Here is a 10,542-nt window from a genome sequence, read left to right as displayed (position 1 = left end):
GCTGCAAGCAGCTGGAAACCTTTGTGTTCAGGCAGGAATGTGCTCAAAAAGCAAGAGGGAGCCCAGGACCCCACCAAGGCAGCATCAAAGCTGAACGTCTGTTAAATGTGAGCTGCCTCTGCGGTGGTTACAATAGAAAATGTGAGCCTGGAAAGCTGGAGGAGATGCCATGGTCAGCTCTTCTGGCAAGGAATTGTAGTAGTCTCCCTCAGGGATGGGACCCTTGGCCTTCAGAGAAGTTCTGGCAGGCACATGGTCTGGGCCAGGGCTGAGGTGGGTGACAAACAGCAGCCTTACTGATATCCCTGTGTGCTGATGGAGAGTGGCCAGGAACACTGAAACAAGGCAGACGTGGCCAGAGCAACAAGATCTGACCTGCTGCCTCTGGTTTGGTGAGGGGTGAACTTGGTGGGGGAAAAACAGTGGGAAGGAGGCAGGTGAGCTTGCAGCAGGGCTTGTCCCCTTGGATGAGCTGTAGCTCACATCCTCTTCACATCAGCAGCCAGGAGTGGCTACCACAGCCAGGGCAGAGCATCTGCCAGGGCTGCTTGTCCCCTTGGATGAGCTGTAGCTCACATCCTCTTCATATCAGCAGCCAGGAGTGGCTACACCCAGCCAGGGCAGAGCATCTGCCAGGGCCTTCCCTGCTGCCAGCCAAGGGATGCTTTCCATGATGGGGGAATATGAGTGAGCAGGGCAAGACTGGCGCTGCTATGAGGTGAAAGCATGATGAGTGGGAAACTCGTGGGTTGCAAACCACTGCCTGCCTCATTCCCTGGGGACCTGACCTCCAGAGAGCCTCTGGCAGTCATGGAAAACCTGAGGCACTTCTGCCTTGAAGCAGGCTTAGCTTTTGTCCTTGATCACACGCTGGCCTTGTGGTAGCCAAGCTGTGCCACGCTGGACGCCCTCCCAAGGCAGCTGCCTCTCTGCTTGGAAAGAAAGGCTTTGTAGGAGCTCTTCTTGAGTCCTTTCAGAAAACTCTATCACTCTTTAAAAAATCTGTTTGAAACGGCTCAGGTGGATAAAATGTTAAAAGAGGGGAAATGCTCAGCAGATGAAGCTCTAGCTTTGGTTTTAATGGCCTTAAGAAATCACACACACACAAAAAAAAAAGTTTTTGTTTCCAGGAAAAGTTATCCAAAGTCTCAACTTGATTTCCTTTCCAGTGTCATAAAAGCTGTTCTTTGATAAAGACTGTAATTAAAACCCCAGCAGTCTTATCTTTTCTCTGGTTAATTTTAATGCTATAAATCCAGAGGAGGAAGGAGATGCTTAAAAAGTCTGTATTTTCTCATATAAACATATAGCTCTCAGGAAGACACTTTCTTCTTTGACAAGCGTCTTTCTGTTGGAAAACCATTGCTTAGCTTTGCCTTGACAGTAAAATTTGTCAGCATGGAGAAACTGAGTGGCCAGGCTGGAGCTGGGTTATGCTGGTATTAAGAGGGCAATTACCTTTCTAACTTGGCCTAGCCAAGCAATCCCCTCCCATTTTCCTGATCCCCCTTCAGAGCTCCAAGGCAGCTGCTGGCTTGTGGCACATTTCCTTTCCTAGATGTCACCTTGGGGGTTTCTTCCCCCCGCCTCCCTGGATTGCTAGGATGCTTGAACTCATTTCTGCCTGTGGTATTGCAGATGTGGATGGGCTGGGCTGCATTTTTAGGATCTGATTCAAAGCCCACTGAAGGCAGGAACAATTTGCTGTTGATGTCAGTGGTCTCTGGAGCAGGCACTGTGTAACTGCTAATTTTTATTCCAGGCAATTGCAGTTAAAAGGAATGAAGTAAAACCCCCACATTTTATTTTAAAAGAAGTGCTCAGCCAGGTCCGCTGCCTGCTGAGCAGCCAAAACAAGGATCCTACTTAAGCCAGGGTTTTGCACCCCTGTGCAAAGTGTGTCTTCTTCAACCTGGCATCTCTGTGGCTGCTGCTCAGGTGTCCCCTCTGTGCTGTGGGATGCTGGTCCCCACTGAGTGACCCATGGATCCCACACCATTGTTTTAGCACTCTGGGGTTACATGTGCTGATTTTGGGGCTGCTTAGGGGCTTTTTTCCTGCCTTTGGATATCTTTAAATATCCCTGTAACTACAGGAAGCTCAAGGAGAAACACCAGCTTCTCAGTTTGGTGACAAGGTCACAGACACCTGAGAGCTGCCAGGGGAGCAGGACCCAGGAGCAGTCTGTAAGTAAAAAATGTATGTGTAGGTACATACGTGAGTAGAAATCCCCATTGTGGGGGCCAAGCTGCAAGAGAGCAGCTGCCAGGGAAGGTGTGTGAGATTTGGGTGGCTGTTTCATTGGGAAGAATTACAGACTCATTTGGACCAGACCTCTTATTTCACTTTCTTTGTGCTTCATCTAAAAGCTAACAGGATTTTCTTTTCCACCAACTTCCGTGGGCTTTGGATCAGGATCTTTGTGCCTGCAGGGTTATCTCAGTTTCCTGGAACTCTTTCACTGTTTGAATTTGCTAAGTATATTTACTGCCAGGCTGCTTTCTTCTTTAACTCCCGCTGGCCGATTGCAAAAACGTTTTGTTCCCGGCAGCTGCTGGTGCAGGAGCGGCGTCGCTCTCCCAGAGTGGGCTGTGCACGTCCCTGGGTGTCCCCTTCTCCAGCTGGCCCCAGATCAGTCTTAAAACTTCACGAGATTCACCGTGGACTTGCCCCTTGCAAATTATTTGGTGCAGTTGGAGAAGGTTCAGCAGCATCAGGCAGCATTGTTAATATTTTTTCTTTCTTTTTGAGCCTCCAACAGCCTTTCACAAAGACACGAACTCCCTGGAATAGATGTTTGCTCTGAGTTTATTCCCTCTTTATTTGTTTGGTCACATGAGGAGGGCACAACATTCAACTGGCTGAATTAACAAATGTAGCCTCATCAATAGACTCAATGAATAAATAAGCATTGGTAAATCAAATGTTCTGGTTGGCTATTTTAAAGGAGGAAAATTTTCTAGTGAAAGCCCTGGCTGCAGGTGTTCAGCACCTTCTGAAGAACAGAAAAACATGGCCTGACATTTAAAAACAGAGGAACCTGAAGTGAGGGGGCAGTTTGGAGAGCAGAGGCTGGTGCAGGGATAGGTCTGAGCTGCTGTGGAGCCTGTGGATCCCCCACCTTGGATGGAGAGGCATCACTGGAAACACCAACCTTCCACCCAGCAGCAGAGGTGCTGATGGTTGAGCAAGGCTTTGATGATCAGTGCCCTCAGTAATACCTACAGACCTGGGTACTGGAAAAAGTCTCTCTGACTTGCTTTCCCACTTGAACTAGGGCAGTCTGGCAAGTACCTGCTCTTGATTTTTTAGGCATTGATGGAAATGTTACACTTTTAGGAGAATGTATCTCATCCAGGAGTCAAAACAGGTCTTTAAAATATAAATAGGAGTGGAGGCAGCAATGCAGACAAGCTTTACATTGTATTTCTCTTGAGTACACAGAGCCAAAGTACAGCTTGCAGTATAAATATACATGTGTGTGTCTAACCAGGACAGCAGAGAAAAAGTCTGAGAAGTGTAACTCCCTGCCCTCTGATAAGTTTTGAGCATGTGCTGCAATGTCAGAGAGACCCCAAAATGTGTTATTTACTGCAGGGGCTTTTAAAGATAATCTTGGCACTTATGGCACATCTAAATGTTTGGATTTTACAACATGTTGTTCTTTATAAGCCATTCTCAGAGGTTAATTAGGCTGTATGAAGAGATTTACAAGAGCCTCTGCCCCTGGCAGTGGAAATGGGAAGCAGCTCTGCTGCATGGGAGGGATCCATGCTCAGCTCCCAGGAGGAATGAGCATGCCAAAGGCCATTGTCCACGGCACAGCTCTGCTGTGTCAGAGCACTTCCAACTGACCAGAGTCATGGTGACCTGATTCCCAGCTTTCCCATTCAGCCTCCTTTGCTCCAGTTTTACTTTTAAGGCCCTTGTCAAACACCGAATAACACTGCCCCTTGCCAAGGCGACTGCTGGCCAAAAGTCCTCTTTGAATGTGAGCTGAAGGTTTTCCAGGGCTCAGGGCCATGCTGGGAGAGCAGAGCCCAGGTGTGAGTGGCTGGGGATGGATGTGCCTTCCCCTCCAGGGCAGGTTTGGTTCCCCCACACCTGAAAAACAAGGGGATAGCAGTGAGGTGTCAGGCCAAGCTGGAGTCACTGGTGTGTGAGGTGGTGCAGGAGTATCCAGGGAGCTGAAAACATGAGGAATAAGTGAGCCAAGCAAAGGGGTGGCACAAGCAACCACCCTGGAGTGTCAATTCAACACCAGTCTCCTGTGTCACGGTGGGGGGACAGCAGAGACACCTCTGGCAAACCTGAAACTGGACTTTGAATTCCTCCCACAACTTGCAGCTCCCCCCTGCACACCCTGAGACCTTCCCCAAGTCCCAAACACCAGGTTTTGACACTCCAACACCAGCCTCACATTGTGCTGCTGCAGCAAGATTTGGGGCATTCAGCAGCAGGTTCAAGTTCCTCACCTGGCCAAAATGCCAGCCTGGCACCTGGGTGTAATTGCATATGTACTTGGACAGGAGCTGTTTTATTTATTTTTTTTTAAATTTGCTGATATAAAAATCCCTTTTCTGCTCAGAGACAGGATTCTGAGTACAAAGTGCTGTGTGCAGCCAGAGAGCACAGCGTGTTCTTGGACAGCAATGTGCAGGTACACGACTCTGCTCTAAGGAGACTAATTCAGAGCTAGGATTTACCTTGGCATTATTCAGTGCCACCTCATACAAAGATTTAACCCCAAGCCTGAGGTTTCCAGCTACATTTTTTAGAAAAGAAACTGCTTAAAAATTACTATTAAAAAAATTATCCTTTTCTTTCTTACCTTCTTTTTTATTCTTTTTCTCCTGTTTTTCTGGGCAAACAAACATTCCTAGGTATGTTTGTTTTAGAGACCTTCTGACACATTTCAATGCTGATGTGGCAGATCCCAGGAGATTCAAAGTAAGGTGTTTTTCTGCAGAGACAGAGAGGGGCTATTGGCTCTTTGCAAAATCCTTCCATGGGTGTCCCTTTGGTGTCTGTGGGCTGGAGAAAGATTCAAACAGGACAAAGGGAAAAAAATGGCAAGTTACTTCTTTTTTTCCCCACATAAAATTTGGAGTGATGAAGGGAGAAGAAAAACACATATTCTATTAATGAGTTCTTCTTCTCCAGAAAAAAAGTGCCACTTACAGAGTGTATTTTTTCATGGGACAGAAGAAAAACCTCTTCAGCTCTTGGCTTTCCCTCCATGGCTCTTGTGCCTGTATTTTGCAGTCCCTCCAAGTGCATCCAAACCTCTGACTCTGGACGTGGCTCACACTTTCTCCCTGTTGGCTCCTGGATTCAGCCAGGTGAGAAAAGGGATTGCACAGGTTTTACCTGGAGGTGTGGGGGCAGCAGGCAGAGGAGCCTTGGGAATGTAGGACAGCCTCAACCAGGGAAGCCTGTCCTCAGCTGAGGTGTGTTTCTTGTAAGCCAGAGGCACTTTGTGGCTTGTCATTGAATGCTGAAAGTGCACTGTTGTCCTCTACTCATGCTCTGTAGCACCAGCATCCCCCAAAATAACTTAAATTCTCTCTCTGGGGCCATGGCCCAGGATTTCTCAAAGCTGGGAGCTGTGCTTGTTCCTGGCTTGTTAGGAGAGCCTTCCTGGGCTGTTTTCAGTTGGAGTACAGTTTCCAGATGTTGAGTCAGGCAATGAGCATGAACCCTGCTAAGATCATCCATGGGACACAGGAAGAGTTCCCCTGACAGAGCCAGTGATTGCCCCATCCCAGTCTGCTGGCAGTGGAGCAAGGCAGGCTGCACTTCCCTGAACTGCTTCAACCCTTCTCAGCTGATTTGCCAAATTCTGATGAAGTTTCTTGCTAAGCTCCTGAGTCACGTAAGTTTGTGTCCAGCCAAACTTTCAAGAGAAGCCTGAATTTTTCAGGACCTAAAGCCAGTTTGGGGATGGGAAGAGGAGGACTCTCCTCCATCCAATGTGGATGGAGAGGGCCTGGAGGGAATAGGTCCCAGGGGTTTTTCCCTTGCCCAGATGGAAATGCCCTTTCTTCCAAGCTGTGCACAGCCCTGGTCCTTCAGCCTGGGCACAGGGACATCACTCTGCACAGTGAAGGATTAGGTAATTTCCTTCCCTTCTCCTCTGGAAGGTGTTTTGATTAGCATAACCATTGTGTTCCCAAATTAGCTCGTGTTCCTGCTTTGCCCTCAGGCTGGCTTTTCCTGTTACAAGCCTGCCCTGGCGTGGGGATACAGTTTTCCAATGCAGCATCACAGCTCACATCTGGACAGATCCAGCCACACTCAGTCCACCAGCTGCCCTTTCTGAGTAACCTTAGGCTGATGCTGAGGCTACAGAGAGCTGGTCCACAGCCCTGCAGGCCACCAGTGCATGAAAAACCCCAAACAGCCCAAAATTTTTTTGGGATGTTTGGGGGGACCGTGGTATGTGCTGGATGGAGACCAGCAGCAGGCAGGACATGGCTGCATCCCTCTCCCTCTCATCGTGGCAGAAGGAATGTTAACTTCTGGCACAGGCTAAGATGCACATCCGTGGTACCTCAAGCCATCCTAAATGGGGTCTGAGCCTGTCCAGCACATCCTTGGCCAGTCACTCACCTGTTCCTGCTTTCCTCCTCCCAGGAATCGTACTCAGCTGAAACAATGCAAAGTTCTGGGAAAGAATTGACAGGAGAATGCAAAATATTTTCCATGTGCAAACAAGACACACACACACACAGAGAAAATAATCAGGGACCAAATGCAAAATATTTTCTTTCCATGTGCAAACAAGACACACACACAGAGAAAATAATCAGGGACTCTGATTTAATGACTCTTGAGTGCCATGGAGAGCAGAAGCTGCCTGCGTGAAGCTACTGGTCAGGAGATCTCTTTGGTGTCAAGCCTTATCCACAGCAGACGCATCTGGGGGTCTGAAATCAGATGGTTTTAACACTCCTTCATCCTGGCTGAGCTACAGGGGTGGTGTGGCTTCACAACCCTCCCTCTGTGGAGATGAACTGTTTAAGTAAATCCTCCCAGAGAACAGGTTTAAATTCTGCTTCAAACATCTCCAGTGAGGGATGGAGGAACGGATGAAGCACATGGATATTTAACCTTGCCCCATTCACAAACCACATTTGTTATTCATGCCTTGAGATGGCACAGAGCAATATCCCACCAGTTTCAGATGGGGTTCCACCTGAATGGGAGCACAGTTATGGCCACGAGGGCAGAAGCAAGGATGCCACAGTGAGGCCAGTGGGCAACATGGGAAGTAGGAAAAAAAGAGGTTCCCTTCTTAAACCCTTCATCAGCTGATCGAACTCCAAGCTCCTTACCAATCTACTTCTCTATACAACACCTCCACTGTCGGTGGACCCAAAGATGAACTCATTGAACTTTTGGCTTCTGCTGACTGCCTGACTTGCACTCCTCCTGCCAGCATCTGGGGCACCTCACAGAGCAGAGCTGTCAGGACAGAGGAACAGCAGAACAGAGATCTAAGGCGTGAACCCCAGGAGTGCTCCTGGAAAAGTGTTATTTTACAAACACCCAGGGCAAAGCCCAGCTGCAGAGACACAGGGAATTAGTGTCTGCTGGGAACTGGGCTGTCCCACTGGGCTCTGGCTGCCAGCCCGCTGACGTGGGGTCATCCTGCAGGTCCTGGTTCATATTTCATATTCCACTGGTATTTTCCAATCCCATGTGGAGTTAGGTGGAAAAACAAGGAGGCCATGCAGGAGGTACACCCTGCTCCAGAAGCAAATCCAGCTGTGCACAGTGCATTTTCTAAGCCAGGCCTTGGCTGCGCCATGGCAGAAACATGGACGGGGAGGGATCCAGAAGCTCTTGCCACCATGTCCCTGCACTTTGCTCTGCTGCAGCATCCACCTCTAATTTCCATCCCTGGAGCAGAGCTGCTGCTTATTAAACCCAGACCAGCAGGGCTTGGCAGGGCACCCAGGCTGGGAGGAACCGCCAGGGAGCCAGGGGGAGGCCAGACAGACTGATTCCTTCTCTTATGAAAAAGGGGAGGCTGCTTCCAGAGTCTTCAAAAAGATCAAGTGTGGATGTGATGCTGCTTGGAGGATCAGCCTGGCCAGGAGACAGCATCACATCCACAGAGCAGGCAGCAGCCGAGTCTGGAGCAAGGGGTTGCCCTGCTCTTGTTCCTACCAGATTTTTGGTGCATTTCTGCAGCCAGAAGAATTCCATGGTGGGAGTGAGGGGGGGCAAGCAGCTCTACACCTCCACGAGGGCACCACCAAGGCCAGGCAGAGCTCCCTGCTCTCCTGTAAGGAAGCACAAGCTGTGCCTGCCCGTGTGCTCGGCCACAGCCTGGATGTGGATCTCAGGGGGTGGCACAAAGCCCTTGGTCACAGTCCTGGGTGGCTCCCCAGGTGGGATTTCATGGTCATCTCTGCACAACACAGCCTGGAGCTTCAGAAGGAGCTGGGCTGCAGGGGACCTCAGGGAGTCCTGTAGAAGTTGTGGCAGCGTTTGTTTGATGACTGCTGTGCAGAGCTAAAAATACCCCAGCTATGGTTAGGAGTTCAGGATAACTAATACACCCAGTGGAAAGATTTGGAGCCATTCCAGGGCTAAACAACAGCTTCTTCACCAACAGCCAAGGACTTGTGGATGCAAAAATAACTAGAAACTGAAAAACTTGAGCTGGAGCAAGCGATTTTCAAACTGAACCCAAAAAAAACTTTCTAGTAGTGAAGACGACCATGGAAAATTGTCAGCACTTTGGTTGTTTTAACAACAGGGTACACAGACCTCTGGATTTAGGCTGGATTCTGCCTCTGGGCAGGAGTTGGGAGAACTTAAGGAGAATTCAGTATTTAAGGAGAATGCCTTCATTGTGAAGGTGAAATCAAATTACACTGATAATGTGTTATCCCAGTGGTCTGGATGAGCAGCATACGTGCAGAGGTAAACACCATGATGGGAGGCATCCACTTCTGTCTTATAAAGTGAGGCAGAAGACCCAAGAATAGACCAACGGTGACTGTGGGTGCTGGGAAGAACACTGGAATGAGACAGCTTCCAGCCCCCAGCTGGGGCTGGGAAACTGAGGGCAAGCAAGGGCTTCAGACATCTCTCTACAGACCCCAAAAACAGCTGGGGAAGGAGCAGAGGGAGCACTCCCCTGAGCACATCTGTGCCATGGTGGCAGAGGACAACCAGGCTCACAACTCAGCTCTGTCTGCCTGGGGTTTCACCCCACACTCAGCATTCCCCATTGCTCTGCCCTCATTACTGTTCCATGCTGAAGCAGACTCAGTTGTTTCTTGGCTGGTGGTGGTGAGAGCGAGCCCAGCACCCCGTGACCCCCTTGGCTGGGGCTGTGCATGCCCGTCCCTGCCCCAGTGAAGTGCTCAGTGCCTTGCTAAGAGAGCGTGAGAGAGCCCAGCCTCGGGTCTCTCACACCCAACAGGTGTGAGAGAGCACCCATGGTCTCCCAGGATGTTCATGGGGGGCTGGAAAGGGTGCCTGGATACATGCTCCACCACAAAGTAGCCAGGGAAATGGGGACTCACAGGTCTTGGGACATTGGTGCTGTTCAGCCCCTGCGTTCCTGCATCCAGCTGCTTTGGTTTGGAGAAGGTCCCTGGGGAGTCCCATGAGCTGATGGTCCCAGGTGGACTGAGGCAGGGATGGATCCCAAATCTTTATGGCTTTGCCTGGAGGCATCATGGCCATCATGGGTTTTCCCAGTGCAGGTCCTGCTCAAAGTGGGGAGCCCTGCCCTGCACCAAAAGAAAACCCAAACGAGCCTCCAAGTCCTCACGAGTGCCAAGAAGTGTTTGTGTCCATTTCAGGTCCCCTTGCAGAAGCTGTGCTATCATAATTAGCTGAAATCTTTCTCCATTAACGTATTTTTCCTCTTCTCCCACCGCATCACCCTCATGAAACAGTCGCTCATTCTCCCCTTGCCCTTGTGTCGAGATGTGCCAGGCTGCGGGCAGGAGCTGCTGCCCAGCCTGGCCTCAATAGCACGGCTTGTTCTCCGTGCAGGGGGGGACAATCCAGCGGCAGCTGATGTAAATCCCAGGAACACCACTGAGAGCAGCCCCAGTGGCCACCCCTGAGAAGATGTGGCCACTGAAACACAGTAACGCTGATGTGCCAAGCCAGGAGGCTGGAAGGTCCCAGCAGCCCGTGCTGTGATGGTGAATTATCACTCCTTCACAGACACTTTTTAATAGATTCCTTTCTTACTCCACAGCCAGTGCAGAAGCTTGGTTGTGCACCACAACGTGGCCAAGGAGAATGCAGGGTAGGGAAGGAGACAACTCTGAGCTTGGCTGAAGGTATGGAGGCACGGGAGACGTATTCCCACTCAAGACCAGACCTTTTGTCAGTTTTGGGATAAAAAGTGTAGCCAATGCCACCCGTGTGTTACAGAGCAGGCAGCAAACATCTGCCCTGTCAGACCAACCCTTTTTGCCAACCCTCAGCTCTCGCTCGGTTGGGTGTCAGGGTGTTGCTTGGTTTTGGAGGTTCCTGGGGAGATGGGGCTGAGATAGTTCTCAT

The sequence above is a fragment of the Passer montanus genome, unplaced genomic scaffold, assembly GCF_014805655.1.
Source record: "Passer montanus isolate IOZ18808 unplaced genomic scaffold, ASM1480565v1 scaffold102, whole genome shotgun sequence".
NCBI classification, from domain to species: Eukaryota; Metazoa; Chordata; class Aves; order Passeriformes; family Passeridae; genus Passer; species Passer montanus.
This window is presented reverse-complemented; position numbering follows the sequence as displayed.